We start from the raw sequence: 21,215 nt of genomic DNA, 5'->3' as shown, positions 1-21,215 counted from the left end.
TATGGTTCTCTGGTAGCAGGGTGACAACGGAACAGGAGAATCAGCAGATGGTGAGAGAATGCTCAAGGAAAGTCTATGACTAGCAGCACTGGTAATGAGTAGATGTATGTACACGAGGTACCAGATGGACAAGTAAACGTGAGGAGAGTCAGTGGTCTGCGTATAGCAAGTTGTACCGCTGTCTATAGTGAAGGAATGGATTCCAGGTGCAAGTAGGTAACGGGGAAGTCAGTGGTCTGCGTATAGCAAGTTGTACCACTGCTTATGTGAGAGGATACTTGAAACTGGTGTCACAGGGAAACAGGAGTCAGTGGTCTGCGTCAGCAAGTTGTACCACTGCTATATATATGTGAGGAAGGGCACGAGGAGATGAATGTAATGCAGAGCATACACGGGCACACAGAACTTGATCCCACGATCATATCCACAATACAATAATAACTGACAAGCGCTGCTTAAGTATACAAAGTCACAATAGCGATCCAGGTAATAGAGAACAAAGTCAATGGTAACAATAGCTTCAGTGGATAGTAAACTCCGGAGATGAACACAACACAGTCCAGACGGATATGCAATACAAAAGCAAAGTCAATGGAAAGTATGCATACCGCGGTTCAGGAGAGCAGGCTGTCAGAGAGACGTGCAGGGATACCTGAACGGCTGAAGGCCGGCAGGAGGAGAGACCACTGGAGAATGGAAGCGGTAATCAGGTTGGTGCAGCGCACGGCAGGTAATCCAGAATCAACGAAGCAATACTCAGGAAGCAGTAGTAAGTGAAACTGGAAACATGATGAACACGGGACAGTTGAGGCTGTCTGGTATCCAGCAGTAGTAGCGGAGGCAGCAGAGAGAAGACACGGTGAACACGGGAGAGTAGAGGCGGTCTGGAATCCGGCAGCAGTCGCAGATAGGAATCAGTGGAGAGCTGACACGCTGAACACAGGAGAGTTGAGACGGTCTGGAACCCTGCAGTAGTAACGGAGGCAGCGGAGAGCAGACACGCTGAACACAGGAGAGTTGAGGCGGACTGGAGTCCGGTGATAGTAGCAGATAGGAATCAGCTGAGTGCAGGCACGATGAACACAGGAGAGTTGAAGTGGTCTGGAAACCTGCAGTAGTAACGGAGGCAGCGGAGAGCAGACACGCTGAACACAGGAGAGTTGAAGCGGACTGGAGTCCGGTGGTAGTAGCAGATAGGAATAAGCTGAGTGCAGGCACGATGAACACAGGAGAGTTGAAGTGGTCTGGAAACCACAATAGCAGTACACAGGAATCAGCAGGAGCTGAACACACGAGGAAACACAGGAACACCTTCAGAGGCTCATGGGGAATGAGACTCCAAGATCAGGCAACCAGGTAATGATCACAGGTGGTGTAAATAGGGAGGGTTGCCTGATCATCCAATCAATTAAAAGCAACAGGTACTGAAGGTTTAATAAGGGCTGCACATGCGCAGACCCTCATGATGGCGGACGGCCACGGTTCCTAACAACGGGAGAAATGGCACTCACAGTCCGGTGAGTGACACAATGCCTGAACTTGTATCTTAGCAAAAAAATTAACAATTATTGTTTTTCAATTTGTAATTAATAAAAAAGAACAATAAAAAAGCTTAGAGGTTAAGGTGGCCTTCACCAGCACCTTAACTTAAGGGCACACCCTGCAACCACAGTTCTACTGACATTGGATTGAGGGTACCCAGTTCCCCAGTCTGTGATCCCAGGCCTTATCGGAGCCGACCCTGACCTATAGGAGACCATCTTTGTGGAGACCGGTCCCTTTCAAGGGACCAGTCACCCTATTAAATGTCGTGCCCTTAGTTCTGATAGGCTCAGCTCTCTGTCAACCTTGGGTAGGATGCTTGGGCTGACAGACAGACAACCACTCAAAACAGGGGTCTGATCTGCGTCTTCTCAGTGATGATCCACCACTTCCCTCCTTCTTTTTTCCTCCCTTTCTCAACACTGAACTTCATCCTTCCCCTCCTGTTTCACACATTTCTCTAATGTATGTGTATGTGTGGGGTAAGGATATTAATGAAGTGTGTGGAGGGGTATTAATGTAGTGTGTGAGGAAGGGTATTAATGAAGTGTGTGCATGTAGGTAAGAGCATTAATATAATGTGTGTGTATGGGAAAGAGTATTAATGTACTATGTGTGTGGGGACAGTATTAAGTTTATGTAGTTGGACTTTTAATGTAATGTGGGAATTGTATGTGGCTTCTCATGTAATATGAGGGCAATTCATTTAATATATCAGTAGGCAGGGTCTACTCATTTAATATGGGGGTTCTTTTAGGAAATGTGGGGCTAGTTATGTAATGTGGCTCTGATGGGGTTATCAATATATTGTAGGGGCTAATATTATACTGTGGGCTCTCTGTATTAATTGCGGGGCTAATAACACAAGTCTGCAACCAAAAAGCTGTTTTCATAATTTCATCTGATTCTTATGTTTTTTGGTGCGCTGAATTCGAAAATGACCACCATTTTTTCCTGGGACGTCAGGTTTTTTCACAATCGAAATGTGCCTTGGTCAAACAGGTAGCTGGAAATCGCTAAATTTCAAATTCATCATACTTGGGGAAAAAAAACTGAACATGGAAAAACAAATTTATTTTCACTGCCAGTGCTCCCAAAAATATGAAAATACATTTTTATTGGTCCTGATGGTGATCACTGCATTGTTGAGTGTTCTTGCTAGGGCCTGCCCGGACATGTTCTTTCATGCATTAACTTGTTCTCTGATTCCTCCACAATCTTGTATTTCATTTCAGTCGTCATCCTGCTATTGTCTGAGTGGTTCAAAATATGTGCAATGCCTCCAAAAATGTGTGTAAATTCGCCTGACAGTTTCTGTTTCATATGTGGAGAGTTCATGGTGAAAAAGCAGCAGTTGAATATTACGGATTTTGTTAAGAAAGTTTATTTAGTTTATTTCAAATTAAAACTTGGTGATCAAGATAAAGTTTGGGCTACTCATAAAGTATGTAAGCATATGTACTTGAAGGAGAGTTATGAGAACTTGGAGTTGGTACTCAAGAAAGTGGATTATCAAAACCAAAACTGGTTGGTATGTGGGGATTTGAAAGTATTGTGTATGCTGCTGGGACAACAGGCTGGGTACACCAAATACCCTTGTTTTCTATGTTGATGGGACAGTAGAGACCGACAAAATCACTGGAAGCAAAAAAATTGGCCACCAAGAAGTCTAGTTGTTGGTGAAAAGAATGTTCTCAGGGATACATTGGTACCCCCTGAGAAGGTGTTATTACCACCACTCCATATAAAATTAGGATTAATGAAGCAATTTGTTAAGGCACTTCCCAAAGATAGCGCATGCTTCAAGTACTTGGGATCCAAGTTTCCAGGTTTAACGGAGGCAAAACTGAAAGAGAGTGTTTTTGTTGGCCCGGATATTAGAAAACTCATATGCAACAAAGACTTCATCAGTTCAATGACTCCAACTCAAAAAGAAGCGTGGGTTGCCTTTACTGTCTGTGGTCATAAAAAACTTTTTGGGAAACCAAAAGGACCCAAATTACAAGGAAATGGTGGAAACAATGTTGAAAGCGTTCCACAAGCTTGGTTGCTCCATGAGCTTAAAAGTCCATTTTCTCAACTCACACCTTGACTATTTTCCTGAAAATTTGGGAGCAGTGAGTGAAGAGCAGGGAGAACGTTTCCATCAAGATATAAAAGAAATGGAAAGAAGGTATCAAAGGAAATGGAGTGTTACGATGATGGCTGACTACTGCTGGATGTTGTACAGGGATCTTCCGGAAGCCACCTACAAGAGGAAAGCTCAAAAAGAAGTTTAGAGCTTATAAAAAGACGATTTCACAAGCAATCTACTTGAGTATGGTGTTAATTTTGTCGTCACCTGTGCAAATGAGTTAATATTCTTCATGTAAATTCGTTAAGAGATTTTTTTTAAACGATGACCACCCGTTTGTTCGAAAACCTGACGTCCCAGGACAAAACGGCTGTCAGTTTTGGATTCAGCGCACCAAAAAAACCGTAAGAATCAGTCAACTAAACCAAAACAGCTGTCCAAATTTTTTATTTTGCAGACCTGTGTAATTTAATGATGGTGTGTTGAGGGAAAGAAGGCGTATTTATTGTGAGTGTTATTGGTTTCATTTGTTGGGACTGGGTGGTTAGTTGGAGGTCTAGAGTGTTAACTCTTGCTTGGCTTTCCATGAGGTGAATAGTACCTATCCCATTTCCAAAAAGGGTCTTAAATTTCCAGGATCTTGAAAAGCAGCAGCAGCAGCAGCAGTTAGTCATTGCTGCTAGAATAGGTAGGAGAGAGCAGCACAGTCTGAAAACTATCTTGATTCTCCCAATTTGTAGAACTGCCCTACACTGGCAAGACTTTGTTCTGACTGCAAGTAGACTCACAAAGTATGACCTGTTCTCCCAAATAACTTGTGCCAGTAGTTCTTAACCTGCTGCTGCGTGCTGTGGAGGAGGGTCCAAAATCCTGTAATATTCCTGTTGTGGAGGTCTGTGCAGAGCATCATGAGTGAGCAGGGCCGGTGCTAGGGTCCTTAGCGCCCTAGGCACAGTTTCAAAATCGGCGCCCCCCCGCCTCGTGCCCCCAGCCCCGTGCCCCCCGCCCCATTTTCAAAATCGGCGCCCCCCCGGTCTTTTCTTACCTTAACTTGTCTCCTCTCTGCTCCGTCTGCTCCCCTCCACTCACTGACACTGTCGGGCCATGATGATGATGTCACGGCCCGACAGTCAGTGAGTGGAGGGGAGGAGATGGAGCAGAGAGGCGGCGGTGGTGATGAGCAATAGTCCCTCCCCCTTCCTCCCTGTGGATGTATGTGAAGCTGTGCGGCGGCCGTGAAAGGTATGGTCAGCGGTCGCCGCACAGTTTTAAAGAAATTTTTAATCTGTGGCGCCCTCCAGAGCCCGGCGCCCTAGGCAAGTGCCTAACCTTGCCTAATGGGAGCGCCGGGCCTGTGAGTGAGTCATTGGGATGTCACTGGCACTCTGATCATGGAGATGGAGAAGTGGGAGCTGCTTCCAGATCCCTTCTCCTCTGCACAGTGCAGTGGGTAGGGGCTTGGTACACACGTGTCAAGATGGGAATGGTTTGGTAGAATAAGTGACAAGAAGACAAGGGTGATCTTGCGTTTAGGGTTAGCGTGCGTGTTCTAATGAAGATTTTAAAAGGAATTCTTTATGTAATTACCCGCTACCGCCAAAAGTAGAAACATGTAGAACAAGTGCCTTGGACCACCTATGGTTTAGGAAACATTCATTCTAGTGCAAATGACACATTTCTCAACAGCCAGGAAAAGTTTAAAATTAGTCTACCAGCACTAAAATGTTATTAATCTATCTGAGTGATTGGATAACTTCTACACTTTCTCTAATCTATACATAGCATTTACTCAACCACACAGTATATTCAGCTAAGCCAGGCATAGCTTTTGTTACATTTGCAATAGTAATCTAAAGGTGAAAGCCAATCCGTTCATAGCTCTTCAATAGAACTCATTTAAACAGCTATTATAGGATATTTTATTGAGCAGCAATTAAGAGACAGAGGAAACATTTGATCGATCTGTATGTAAAACACTATTGAAGCTGAACCTGGTATTCTGTTTTCTGACAAGCCCTTAAATGTAATGCCATGCTTATCTTCAATAGTGTTTTAGATCCAGAGAGTGCATCCTGCTCTTACCTTAGCATCAAAGATTGTTTCTATATCCTTCTAATTTCTGTGTGCACCGTACATACGACAGTCACAGACTTTTCCGTCATGTGAAAAACTATTCAGTGCAATGTGGGATGGCCAGATGCCCAGCCCTTCTGATACAGCAAATGTTGTACATAATGACTCATATTGGGGCAGCACGGTGGCTCAGTGGTTAGCACTTCTGCCTTACAGCCCTGGGGTCATGAGTTCAATTCCTGACAATGGCGTATGGAGTTTGTATGTTCTCCCCGAGTTTGCGTGGGTTTCCTCCAGGTGCTCCGGTTTCCTTCCCCAATCCCAAAACATACTAGTAGGTTAATTGGCTGCTATCAAATTTACCCTAGTCTGTGGCTGTGTGTGTGTTAGGGAATTTAGACTGTAAGCTCCAATGGAGCAGGGACTGATGTGAGTTCTTTGTACACTGCTGTAAAATTAGTGGTCATGATGATGATTTACTAGCATTTCTTTTAGGTACACATTTTGCAGTAAACCACAGCAACTAATCTAACACTTTCTTTTATTTGTCTAACTAGCTCTTGACAGGTAAAAGGTGATTTATTTATGTATTTAATACAAATTTTGCACCCAGATGTGAAGCATATAATCTATGAGAACAGCACTCTGTGTCCTGGTGATTTTCTCTCCTGATGAGACTGGGGGATACATTTATCAAGCTGTAAGTTTCTGGCGGGTTTGAAAAGTGGAGCTGTTGTCTATAGCAACCAATCAAATTCTAGCTATCATTTTGTCAAATGCATTAAATATATGATAACTAGAATCAGATTGTTTGCTATAGGCAACATCTCCACTTTTCAAACCCGCAGTTTGATCAATTTAACCCTGGGTGTCCTTTTAGGGACACAATCGCCTCCTGAACACCTATCTATAAATTTATCAAGCTGTGGGTTTTAAAAAGTGGAGATGTTGCCTATCGCAACCAATCAGATTCTAGTTATCATTTATTTAGTACATTCTACAAAATGATAGCTAGAATCTGCTTGGTTGCTATAAGCAATATCTCCACTTTTTCAAACCCACAGCTTGATAAATTTACCTCCTAGACAGAATAATATCTAAGATTGCTCTATGTTGTGGCACAGGTGGCACCTCCAGGTTTGTCTGAAATCATGAAATGCTGGTGTGCGCGGTAACATAGTCATGTGGGTTGACCTGCTAGAGAGAGATATAAGATAAGAAATAAGGCCCAGAACATCTCTCCCACAGTACCTTATGTTAAAGCTTGTGTTGCCATGCTCTAACATAGAATTGGTGTCACTGAATCTATCTTGTAAGTTTGGTTTGTCTAATAAGCTATTGTAAAAGTAAATAGTACAATAGAAAACATGCACAACAAAGTGATCTGGTCATCTAATTTGGCGAAATTTAAATAAACTGCAAAATTGCATCAACATTGCTCCATGGTGTGGGCCAAACGGACCAGCTAAAATATGATCAGGATGAAAAGGCAGAGGATTCCCACGTATGGCCAACATTAGATCTGAAAATATTCACATAATTCTGCATAAGGCCACAAAAGTTTGCATGTTTCTCAGTTGGAATTTTCTTTAAATTCCCAGTCTTACCCCAACATAGTCACTCAGCAAAAAAATATCAATCCTCTTTATAAACTATAAATTCCACGAAAGGTGATTTTACAAATACAGTGCAGAATTTCAGGCTTTCCTTGGGATTGTGAAACAAAAGCAGAACTGGAAAACTGTATCGGAAATCTCCTCCTCTAGGAAACGGCCTGTTCTGCCACAAAACTTGCCCAGATTTTTCTATTCTAGAAACATACCATTCACTAAACTTGGTCAGAATATTGAATTTTTTTTATCCAAAATATAGATATGTTCTCTTTACACTCTTTGAAAAACCGAAGAATATGTTGGCTACACTAATTTGTCTACTCGCACATCTCTAATTCTACACCTGCATAATAGTTTTACTGATAGGGAAAGAACAATAGAAAAATGGAAAAGAAGTGATCATTTTTTTTAGTGGATCAAAAACTGGCGGCAGGAAGGTGACAAGTTAAATGAGTCTGTTCTCAGCCATAAGTGTAGATATCTATAATCTTCAGGAGGATAACAAATATTTCCCTGGGAACGTTTAGTCTGCTGGAAAGCAGCAGTAAGGAGGAACTGATGTTTCCTAGTGGAAATGGATATGTCCCCCCCCCTTCTCTTGTGTCTGCCGTGCCGGCACTTTAATGATTTAACAGATGGATGCGGCACATGTGAGGTCTGCACGATGCGTCTGTCTCATTTTTCCAGTCTGCGGGTTTTCTAACAGCATTAGGAGATGGGATTCTAGCAAAAGCATCGGATCCCAGGGAGGATGTGCCCATGCAATGCATAATGTCTGTTCAGCAGGGGATGTGAATCTCCCAACTAAAGGTTGAGCAAGGGGACAGACAGATCATAAGCTGAATGTGTGACAGCGAAGGACGTCTGTTAACCAGCTGAGCGGCAGATATTACAACAACAAATCAATGGTTTCTGAATTTACGGAATATTTGGGCAGATATTTTACGCTCAGGGCTGCCAGACCTTGAAAGTATTTTATTATAATAATTTTAGAAATCGTGTTACCTCATTTACAGTGACACAATATTTATATAACGTTAAAAAAGTATAAAAAATGGATGATATTGATGACCAGGGGCTCAGTATTTTAAATATGTTTCAAGCAACCCTGCAATTTCCTAAACTACTTTTACAGCACAAATTGTGTGTAATTTAATTGTGTAAGTAGGATGCATTTTGTTTTATAGTGACAGGCACATATTTTTTTTATGTTGGTAAATTTACTGTCCTGATATGATTCTTATTATAAGTAGTATTTATTTTTTCCTTACTTGGCATCCACTTACACACATAAAAAAAAAATGAACTTCCCTTACTAGCAAAACTGAGGTAGATTCATGCTTCAACCAAAACTTGAATTTTCATGGAAGAACTTACCCATTTTAGTGTTTTCAAGAGAGCGATATTTCTAAATTGTCAGTAAAAAATCTTGATAAAATTAAGAGCAAATCCTTTCTCAGATTGACTGTGTTTATAAATATTTATAGAAGCCACCATGTTGATTGACTAGTCAGAGGAATGTCAATGTTCTATTCATCATAATAGGAACAGCACCACCTAGTGGTGGAACATGGTGTGAGTGGAGTCCTTGGAGCAGAAGTCTTTAGGTCTTCCCATGGTGCAGTCTTTTGTATTATTGCTGCTGGCGTTTAGTAAAAATGGGGGGTCCCATTTGTGGTAGTTTCTGTATTTAAAAAAAATCACTTGTTAATGTAAAACAAGCATTCTATCATATTCCAATTAAATTCAGCTAATAATGTCACTGCTATTTTGCGTTCTATGAATGAGATGTAATTTTATGTTGGCAGAGCAACCAAAGTAGCAGCATCTGTTCATATTAAAGAGTATTGCCACAGTATCAAAGTGTAGAACCATTCCCATTTTTGCAACCTAAAGTAATTTAAGAATATTTATTTAATAATTAATATTAGAAACATCCACAATTTTGGTCTAGTGATGATTCCTTTCAAGGGTTGTTTAAGGACTGCAAAGAGTTCAGAACCACCAGGGCCGTCTTTCCCAAAGGGCACAATGGGCAGGTGCCCGGGGGCCCTGCAGCCCAGGGGGGCCCGTCGGAGGAAGCAAAAAAAAACAAAACCTGAAAAAAAGAAGAAAATTCTTACCGTGCTGTCAGCTGGCGATCCGGCTCCCTCCCTGGTCTCCTCCTCTGTCGCGCTTGCAGTGAATGTCATCACGCCCGCCCGACATCCATTGCGGAGCGCGACGGAGGAGGAGACCATGGAGGGAGCTGGATCGCCAGCTGACAGCACGGTAAGTATTTTCTTCTTTTTTTTCAGTTTTTTTTTTTTTGCTTCCTCCGACGGGCCCCCCTGGGCTGCAGGGCCCATATATATAATCTTTTTTTTTTTTGTATATATAGGGGCCCCGGGCACAGCAGGCCCAGGATGATCTTAAGAGGGCCCTGAGAACCACAATAGTTCTTTATGTGTACCAACTTACCAGCCGAGAGCATTTTAAGGTGCACAACCATTTCATGGTCTTCTAAAACACCCCTTAAAAGCAATCTGTACTTACATTTGTGGGTTCGCGCATGCTCTGAAAAATGTGCAGGGTGGAAATAGTAAAAACATCACATTAAAATCCAAGCTAAAGCCACTTTAGAACCACCACCCTTGTTATTCATTTAAACTTTTAAATTTTTCTCCTAAACTATTACAAAAGGATGAGGCTAAATCGTTAGACCGCCCACAAGACATTAGGCCCCTCCCCTCCATGCCTTCTGCATGAATCCTGCATTAAAACAACTGTAGCCACAAGTTGCGGATACCGTCTACCTCACTCTAACCATCCAGAGAGAGATGCTCCCCCTCCCAAAAGAAATCCTCCTACACTCGATTTCTGCTTTAACCCTTCCACTAAATTGGATGTAACCGTTTCATCCTATGCTTTAGTTGGCACATGTACCTGGCAGCTGTTTTAGATCTCAACAAATTTCCATATATACACAAAGGGCATGAGTGCATGATTAATTACTGAATGTAAATCCCAATACGTGCCATATTTTGCGTAAAAATGCTCTGTGTATGCTCAGCAACGGACTATACGCCAGTGCATCTTCAAACGCAAAGGACACATACGACTGCCTATGATTTCATGGGCGGAATGGAAGAGTGAAGCGGCGTATGTACGTAGTCAATGTACAGTAAGGGCATGCACGTGCATGTGCATCCATCCAATTCAAGCTCTGTGCATCTCTGGGTTATGTGACAGGGCAGGTGTAAGCGCCAAGTGATAGTGACGACAGGCGCATAGGCATGCTAGAACATGTGGTTTTGTCTCAAAATATTGCCTTATGTTGTCTAGCAGCTGTCCATCAAGCTTATTTAAGGCTCATTTGGGTGTGGCTCACAAGCCAGCCCTTGCTAGATGTAAGCCCCTATACCTGGGAGGTGAGTGCATCTGGTAGGACCTACATACAATGAGGTGCCCTTGATGATGGGATGCAGTTTTAAATGTTTTGATCAAAACATGAACTAATGCCTCATGTTTTCATTTTGCTAGATACACACAGATATGCAGTGTTAAGGATAAGTGCTGACAATTGTCTTTATTGTTTTCTATACATATATGGGCATTTATATTGCCGTGCAGCTGATACCATATATAATATGGGATATACCAAGGGCTTATTTCTTCTCTGGTTTTGCCCCAAGATAATGCCAAAACATGTTTGCAATTAGGATCAACTGTGATAATGCATGTTATGTACAGTAGACATTAATGGTACCCTGATATATGTAATTCATGTACAAATTATTAGCAGGTGTTAATGTATTTTATATATTTTTTTAATCTGTGTGTACTAATGGGACTTTATATATACCTATGCATTGTGTGTATTCTCTAGTCTGTTCTCTCTGTCTGAATATGGCAAGTGTCATATAGGCAAAGAGTACTTATAACCCTAATCAACTAGAAACGTTTGTTGAGATCCGCTTGATGTTTAATACAGGGTATGTGCGTGCAATTTCCTACCAATTTAAAAAAACACAAACACAGTGGGCCTGATTCATTAAGGAAAGTAAAGCAAAATAATGAGTAACTTTGAACCTTGGCAAAATCATGTTACAATGCAAGGGGTGCAAATGAGTTTATTATTTTGCACTTAAGGAAAATACTGGCTGTTTTTACATGTAGGACGCAAATACTTGATAGTTTTATTTTTACACTGACATTAAAAGTTGATCTAGGACGTGCTCTACCCTAATTATAAATCTGTCCTCACATTTTAAATTTATCTCTCCCTCCAATGCAACATGGTTTGCCACGTTTCAAAGTTACTCATTTTTTTGCTTTACTGTCCTTAATGAATCTGGCCCAGTGTATTGATGACAGATGAATTTTAACAACTTACAGTATATATTGGTAGAATATTGGTAGATCCAGGGGTCAGATACTCACTACTCTTCTCCGAAAATCATTTCTATCACCAGGCAGTGCATTGCAGGCTATTTTAGCAGTATAACTCTTCAGCGATGCCACTGTTCAGACAGAATCATTTATTCTTTAGCACAAACACCTTTTATTCAGAGGCAATAGAATGGTTAACAGTTCTGAGGACACTTCACAAATTAATCATGGTTGATTTGCAATGTCTGGGAGCTCCGCTCTTCTCAGTTAGTTAAAAGGAAAATAAAATACAAGATAGCACCAAGGCAGGATTAGGCCGGATAGATAGTACATTTTAAATATTGGCATTTTTATGTTAGCGTTCAGCCTATGTGCCTAAAATAAGAGTAGCAATTGGTAAAACCTAAATACATTGGATGCCTTTTAGGTTTATTAGCCATAAAATAAAAGCGTAATCTTTTTTTCAGTAGGTAATCTGAAATGGGCCATTTGAGCTGTTTATTAAGAGAGTTTGCTGCTCCTATCTGCACCTTATTACATTCTGAGATCTTCAAAGAGAGCACAACGTGAAGGCATTAACTGTGGTCTGTCACTAATATTTATATGAATGGTGTGTATTTTTACCATGCAAAAATATTATTATGTACTTACCATTATTTTAACTGATGGGCCTGTTTTTTTAAAAAAGCCTTTGGAAAACAACTTAATTGCAATCTTGGTTCAATAATTCGTATATGGAAGTAAAGCAGTTACATACACTTACACTGTAAATAGTGTGGGTCTTTTATTAGCATAAGCCAATCCATATATACAATCATTTAAATCTTACCATGCTATCTATATAATTTAGATAGGAGCCTGGTCTATGAATTTTCCTATAGACATGTATAATAATTAATTTGTACTTGGATGCTGCATATTGACCTAGCTCCTCCCACTTGAAAATTGCCTATATCGGAACACAGAGGAGATGCCGCGATCAAAATTCTAACTGACTGATTGGCTGCAGCATGTTCTAGACCTGACAAATTCATTGCCTGTGCAGCTGTGTGTGACCAGTTTCAAAGAATGAGCATAATAGGTCCTCTGACCCTAGACAAATGCACCTAAAATACGATATCCAATTTAATAATGGTTGACATGGTGGACATGACCTAGGCAGATCTGGGTGTTGTTTAGATGGATGGGGATCGTGGCCTTAATTGTCCAGATTTTCCACTCAGGAATGTTGTGAGGTATGTCTTGCACTCCACGACCTTTGGATGGGTTCCTACAGGTTTGGAACTAGCAAGCTGTGGGTCCCGGTGCAGGGAGGAGGGGCAGGGCCATCTTTTCCATTGGGCATGATGGGCAGCTGCCCGGGGGCCCCACGGGTAAGGGGGCCCCATAGGCATGGCTCTTAATGAGAATAAATAATATTGCAAAAGAAAAAAACCTGCAAAAAAACCCTTCAAGGGTCACTGAGCAAGTACATCTATCTGTATCTCTATATATCTATATCTGTATCTGTATCTGTATATATCTATATATATCTATATCTATATCTATATCCATATCTAGGAGCCCCGGTGCACTGCTTTGTCCGGGGGCCCATAATGTTGTTAAGATGGGTCTGAGGAGGTGAGGAAGGTAACCGGGCCCACAGCTCGCTGCATCTACCGTGCAGCAGGCCCCATTATCTCCATGGTGCCTGTGCACCGCACCTGCTCCACCAATGGTAGTTCCGCCACTGGGTTCCTAAGGAGTACAGCAGCATAACATGTACATGCACATAAAACTGCATTGAGGTCTTCAGCCCCTTTACCCCCAAATTATAAGATAAACATTTGACTAGGTTACAGTGTGTTTAAAAACGTCAAGGTACTTTTGTAATTTTGCTCTTTATTCTCCTCCCAATGCACATTGACCTTATCCAGATGGAGATGAACCTGTCTACCCCCTGTAATTTACATCAAGTGACACTGGCATTAGACTGCAAGAGAAGTACAGGGTGGAGAAAGAGTAAACAGATTATGATAAGGAAATTATCAGAGTGCACCGACTGGCTTTGTCACTGTGTCTGCAGCTTGGGAAAAAGCGCTACCCAATATTCTCCATGTGGATTACTGTTGGTTCATGTCCAGTTGATATTGTGTGGTAATATTCTACATATAGCTACAAATTAATGAATGAGACCTTTGAACTATGGATATTGATATTTATTTATTTGTAAAGAACAGTTTAATTATGTAAATACACTGATTCTGCAACTTTGCGGCCTGGCTCACTTATTTCCTATCCTTTGACCTGCCTACTCTCGTACTAGGCTATTTCAACATTCCCATAGACATTCCTATTGATAATCCCACTGTCTCTTTTCCTTCATCCTCATCTTACCTCATGCCCTCCCCACTGCACCCAAATCCACACATACACAATGAAACCTAAGTACTCTTAACCCAGTTTCCTTCTCATTTTCACTAAAACTTCTATTTTCTTGAATGACTGCATTATCCTGTAGTAATCAGGCTGCCTCTTTCTATAACAAAACACTCATTTCAGCCCTAGACAATGCAGCTACCGCTACTACATATAGTCTCCGATGATTCAAACCCCAACCATGGCACACCAAACAGACCCTTTACCTACAAAAGTGCTCCCGCACTGCAGAGCGCCACTGGAGAAAATCTCATTCCTATCCTGATTACCTCCACTATAAATGAATCTGTCCATCTTACAGCACTGACCTTTCAATTGCCATACAGACATTCTTTAAATCTTTAATACCCACCAGTCATCTAAAACATGTTGCCTCTTTGCCTCCCTAAACTTGCTTTTCTGCCCACCTGCACCTCCTCCCCCTTCCTCCCTCACAGACCATGATTTTGCCACCTATTTCAAAGATAAAATCAACACCATTCAACAAGATATTTCCTCATGCCAAATTCCACTCACTCCACCCACTCTACCCATCTTTATCTACACTCCCCCAATCCACCCTTAATTCATTCTCTGTAGTTACTGAAGATGAAATCTCTGCAGTCATCTCATCTTCTCAACCTACAACCTGTCCCCTCAACCCTAGTCCCTCCTAACTTCTCTGCTCCCTCTCCTCCACTGCATGTCCATCTCTATCTCACCTCTTCAACCTGTCTCTCTCCATTGGCACAATTCCATCCTCCTTTAAGCATGCACTCATCTAACCAATTCTAAAGAGACCATCTCTCGATCCAGCCTCTCTCTCCAACTACCGCCCTATTTTTCTCCTCCCCTTTGCCTCCAAACTTCTTGAGCGATTCATGTACAAACGCCTATCTCACTTTCTCTCCTCTGATTCCATTCTTGGCTTGTGGGATTTCTCCAGGTGCTCCAGTTCCCTTCCACACTCCAAAAACATACTAGTAGGTTAATTGGCTTCTATTCAATTGTGTGTGTGTGTGTGTGTGTGTGTGTGTGTTAGTAAATTTAGACTGTAATCTCTATTGGGGCAGGGACTGATGTGAGTTCTCTGTACAGCGCTGTGGAATTAGTGGTGCTATATAAATAAATAGATGGTGATGATGATGACTCTCTGCAATCAGGCTTCCACCCCCGACATTCCACTAAAACTGCTCTCACAAAAGTGATCAATGATCTACATACTGCAAAGTCTTAGGGGTATATTTACTAAACTGTGGCTTTGAAAAAGTGGAGATGTTCCCTATAGCAACCAATCAGATTCTAGCTGTCATTTTGTAGAATGTACTAAATAAATGATAACTAGACTCTGATTGCTATAGGTAACATCTCCACTTTTTCAAACCCGTAGTTTAGTAACTATACCCCTAAGGGTCATTTCTCCATACTCATTCTCGTGGACCTCTCTGCTACTTTTGACAATGTTGATCACCCACTTCTATACACCCTTCACTCCATTGGCTTTCCTGACACAGTTCTTTCCTGGTTCACTTCCTAGCTATCAAACCGCTCTTTTAGTGTTTCTACTTCTGGCACATCCTCCCCTTCACTCCCACTGTCTGTTGGGATCCCAGAAGGCTCTGTTCTTGGTCCTTTACTTTCTTCATTTTACACATCTTCTCTTGAGGCACTATTTCACTCAATCGGCCACCAATACCACATCTAAGTTGATTACACACAAATCTATATCTCTTCCCTGTCACACTTGACTCTGACCTCTGCTTTATTCCTCACTTCCAGACTCTCTCCCAGTCCTGTCAACTCCACCTTAAAAACATTGCAAGAATATGCCCTTTCCTTTCTCAATATGCTACCAAAAGACTTATCCATTCTCTCATCATCTCCCGTCTTAACTATTGCAACCTCCTGCTATCTGGCATTCCTGACACACATATATCCACACTTCAATCCGTCCTGAATGCTGCTGCAAGACTGATCTTCCTCTCTCACCACTGCACATCTGCTGCAACACTTTGCAAATCCCAACACTGGCTTCCTGTGTCCTCCAGAATCAAATTCAAATTACGCATCCTTTTTACTTTATCGGTGTTTGTCTGAACGAAACACAACTTGTACTGTCTTCTAGAGTGGCAACTTGTTCTGTAATTAGATTACAATTCAAACTGGACACTTCTATGTGGAAGGGACAGTGGGTGGGGAGTTGTTATATGCAGTGGAATATAGTAAAGTAAGAATCTCTATCCCCTGCTGTGTTATCACAACATGTGGAATGCTCATATCATTTCCTTAAATATCATCTTCATGGGAACCATGAAGATGATATTTTGTCATGATAACAGTGCGGCGTGACAGTGTGATGTGAGAAACTATTGATATGGAATGGTATAGGTTAATGTCAATTAATCTAGCACAAATGTTGACCCACAAGTATTTTGACATTTATAATTGTGGGTCAACATTTGTGCTAGATCAATTTAGAGAACCTCTACCATAACCATTAAAGATGACTCACAAAATAGCTTACATTAACCTATACCATATATATTCTATATCTATCTATAATATAAATGCTTAGTGGCGTGTGTTAGTCTGTCTGTGTGTGTGTGTGTGGAAAAAATAAAACTAAGCTGCAGCGCCACCTGCTGGGCGGAGTTATACACTGACCTACTAAATTCTTAGTGTGTGTGTAAAAAAAAATTCAGAAAGGGCTGAAATTTGGTATACTAAGATGTTTTTAATTTGTTAATTTAATTTGTTAATTGTTAAAAGTGTTTATAAAGATTTTAAAAAAAATACATATATATTTCTTGAAGGCGAAGTGACATTTGGGAGTGGTTGGTGGTTGCCGGGGGTGACAGCGGGGAGTGGTTGGTGGTTGCCGGGGGTGACAGAGTGAGAGGAGTGTGATACTCAGGACCCCTGAGAGAGATCCCTGTGTCTGGATAGACATCTGGATAGATGTGGCGATGAAAATGAAGGATGAGGTGATGGAGAAGAATGATGAGGTGGTGACATGTGGACAAAACCACGTTAAAAAAAATGCGCTTACGTCGGGAAGTAATGCTCTTCCCCTGAGGAGGCCTGGGCTATGGCCCAAATGCATGACAAGAACCTTTTTAACACCTTAAGTAGCTTGATTTGACTAGAATGCATGAGTATCATGCACAGGTTAACTTGTATAGAATATAACCACACAATATCAATTAGTCACAAACTAACACTGCATCTCAACTGTAGTGTGCGCTGGGATTCTTTTCTTACAAATTAAAGAGATTAAACTAAAAGCAAGAATGATACACATTTCCATTGCACCTGGAAATATTAGCAATTTTACATCTTCCAATGACTTTGATTTATAGACTTGCATTTGCCCTGTGACTTTTACTAAATGCTTCACTTTTACTTTCTTATGTCCTTTTCAGCCTTGTCTTTATACCATCAAAGGGAATTATTTATTCTCATTGTCCAGGGATATGCTGCAAAGCTGCTCTCTGGCTGCAATGACACCTAATGTAGAGAGCACAGCAGTGCTTGATCATATCCCGGGGCAATGGAAATGAACGGCTCTGCCTGGTGATATATTTATATACATGAGTGAGAAGAAGAGAAGGAAGCTACAGTTGCAGCAGGCATGTTGGGCACAAATTAATTAAAATTATCTGAAGGTGCAAACCCATTTAAATCATAGTAAGAGATCCATTGGGGGTATTGAAGCCTAACTTTTTATGCTTGACTATTTAGTGAAAGTTTGAATATTTAAGGCAGCTCTGTGTCACTGTTGTTTTGATCAGCATATGTTTGTCTCACAATAATTCCCAGTCAGTCTAATTAGGATGCACGCTCAGCCTGGCCCAAGGCGCTTACTCATTACACCAGACAGCAGCTGGAAGTAACGGTGATGTCTATTCTACTGGGTGGTTTTACTGACTCAGCAAATGCAACATGTAAATGACTCCAGTCATGAACATCTTTTATAATGTCACTGCATCCAATATCTCCAGCATTTTATTCCAAATTCCAAGCCATAAGTAACATTTACACTCTGTCATCTACAATTTTCATCCCATTACTACCATCTACTGGTTATTTTTTTGTTTTCACCTTTACTCTGAAGTGTGTGGGTCACTGAAACTTTCCCTCTGGCTCTTTACGTGCTGTTTCTGTAATTTGGAGATTTATATTTCTGATATGATTAGGACCTAAGTTGGTTCTATTGTCAAATACAGGAATTCTTCTCCAACACAAGGCCATGCTGCTCAATTTCAATGCTGGGAAAAAGCTTGTGGATACTGCCACTAACCAAGCCTCTAGCAATCCCAGGAGTATTGTGCTCTCACTGCAGCACAGCCAGTAAGCAGAGGAAGACTTATACACAAGGTTTACAAGCACTTACAAGCCATCATTTATATACTAATCTAACTCTCTCAGTCAGTTATTAGCTGATGGGGAAACACTTCTCATCATTGGCTGTTGCCTACACCAATTAAGCTCCAGCTATCTTGCTCGGGTCTCTCTACATATTAAAGCCTTCAACACAGTGTGTATGCTCATAAAAGAAAAGTACTGCTGTGATGCTTGATAAATAGGCTCCCCCTTGCAAACGTATGGTGATAACTGCCTTAATATATAGGGCAACACAAAAAAACAACCTATGACCATCAAAAATACTGCCATGCAAAGGAAAACAATCTTCCTCCACCAGGTCTTTTATATCAGACAACCTATATTTTGTTTTTTGTTCTACTGTTAGGTAGAATATTTCATAAACCCATAGACCATACAAGCCCATAGTACAGAGTTCCAATGGTCAAACAAAGATGTGCTAGAAAACGAGAGTATTTTAAAAGCTAACAGGTTTTTTTCTCAGAGTATTAGTCATGACAAGGACTTTGCAGAATAGATTCTGTTACAAATTAAGCGACTAAATTGAAACTTTTAGTAGTCAAAGGGGGGTCTGTACATCAGACTTAAGAACTTGCAATGAAAAGAAGACAGCTGTGAAATCTGATTTATTTTCAATAAGTAGTACTTTTATGTCTTCTGTGTATTATCTGTAAAGATGGCTTGTTGCTCTAGCTGGGTTATTGGTTTATAGTATATATATATATATATATATATATATATATAAAAACAAAAACAGACATAGGTCCTCTGCACTCACCATGTACAGACTGGGGTGCAAGAGGGGGTTGCCCACATTGTATAGACAAGAAAACAGGGATACTCTGCACTCTCCAAACACATAATTAATGCTATATCAAGTACTGTTCTATATTAAAAACAGGGAATGTTAGTTCCACATATATATACATATACATATATATATATATATATATATATACACATATATATATAGATATATATATATCTATATTAAACATGTATGTATAAACAGTGAGTTCCAATGGCATTACGCCATTGTACATTATGGCAATGTCTTTATTATAAGGAATACTTGTTCTCTTATATGGTGACAGAACCACTCTGTGATGTTTCTATATCCCTATAATATAAAGTAGGGTTTAACTTATCCCTTATATTAGGCATGGGTGAAATATACAGGTGTGTGTACCGGCATAAGTCATATATATGAATTTCTTGACTCGATTGGGAACTAGTGGCATAAATATAATTGTTTTACCCTTTCCAGAATAACTATAGCAAAAAGTCCTGTGACTGTGGATAATTGTTGCAGCAGCTTCAAAGGCCGGCAGCAGCTGAAATGTACCAGTTGGATAATAGAGCAACAGGCGGCATTATTCAGCCAGATTGTGTTCTGTAACCAGTTAGACAAAAGCACAAACGCCGCCACAAAGACCTGTTATTTTACTCCTGGTAGACACAAAGCATAAAAATGACATCAGCTCCTTGAGCCGCTTTAGCACAGAGTTATAATTAGTGGAAACAAAAGAGCTTAACTACAATGTAACAACAAAAGCTGCATTGTTATTTCAGAGGCAGCCTGCGGCAGCTTTGTGTCAACAATGGCTGTCTGGCAGGGCAAGGGTTAATGTCTTGGAAACGCCAGTTGCTGAACTGCTGTTGCACTTATTGCCCACTTTGATTTTTTTGTTCATTATCTATATCAACTTTAAAGGGACCTTAGCTATAAAGTTTCAGTTAATCTTATATGAAAAGCCAAGGAGGTATATTTACTGAAGAGTCCTTTTGCTTAGTTTACTAATGAGGTTGCCGTCTCGGCTAAATGTCATTGACTCCCATTCAAAATAGTCTCCCCTCATTTTATTGCCTCAATTAATTCACTAGCTCCTAGCTTTTATAGTAAACATTTTTTTAAATATATACTAATAAAGTAGTCACTGCGTCCACCTTGACAAAGTCTGCAAGTCGGATGAAACGCGTTGTTGCATACAAAATTTTGATACATCGCTGCCACTGCAGTTCAGTGACTCACTTCCGCATTCCACATGCGGTGAAGACACTTGCACATGGGGGATCCAGCCGCTGAAAATCGGAAGGCTGCACACTAAAGGCCAGGAAGGTCAAGCTAGGGATTTCTAGGGTAAGACTGTTCTATTGATCCAGCATTGGTGCCAGAGTCTGAGTGACTCCAAATACGCTCATAATCAAAGATGAGCTATAACATTGTGTTGTGTGTCTGCATTTGTTTTGATTTTATTTTTAGTTATTTGATTTTCATCTGCAAGCTGTGTTTTATTTTTATTATTCTTTATATATCACCATTCTCTCATTTCAGTTTTTCTGACTGTATATGATCATACTATCTTATTTGCATTATTACACAGCCCATTCATAAACTTACTAGCACTGCATCCTCACATCATCTTATATATCACCACACAGCTCATTTATAGACGCATTTAATTTTCACAATGCACCCTCTCATCTTTCTTATTTGTATAATATGTATGAGGTGCTGCAAAATACAGTTCTAGTGAGAGCGTTCCAACTTTCTTTGATATAAAAGAAAAAAGACCTCGGACAGAGAGGAAGGAAGACATCAGGTTCAAGACAGACTGCGAACCCAGGAAGAAGGACAGCGATGGGACAGTGAGGACTGCGGCAGTCGATGGGAAGCAACAGAAACGGTGAGGAGATTATCAGAGACTGTTAGGGCTAGTAAGTCTTCGGGCAACCCTTTTCAGGCCCACACCTACACTCTA

This window comes from Mixophyes fleayi, chromosome 6, assembly GCF_038048845.1.
Source record: "Mixophyes fleayi isolate aMixFle1 chromosome 6, aMixFle1.hap1, whole genome shotgun sequence".
NCBI lineage: Eukaryota > Metazoa > Chordata > Amphibia > Anura > Limnodynastidae > Mixophyes > Mixophyes fleayi.
The sequence above is the reverse complement of the archived record's forward strand: the minus strand, read 5'-3'. Positions refer to the sequence as shown.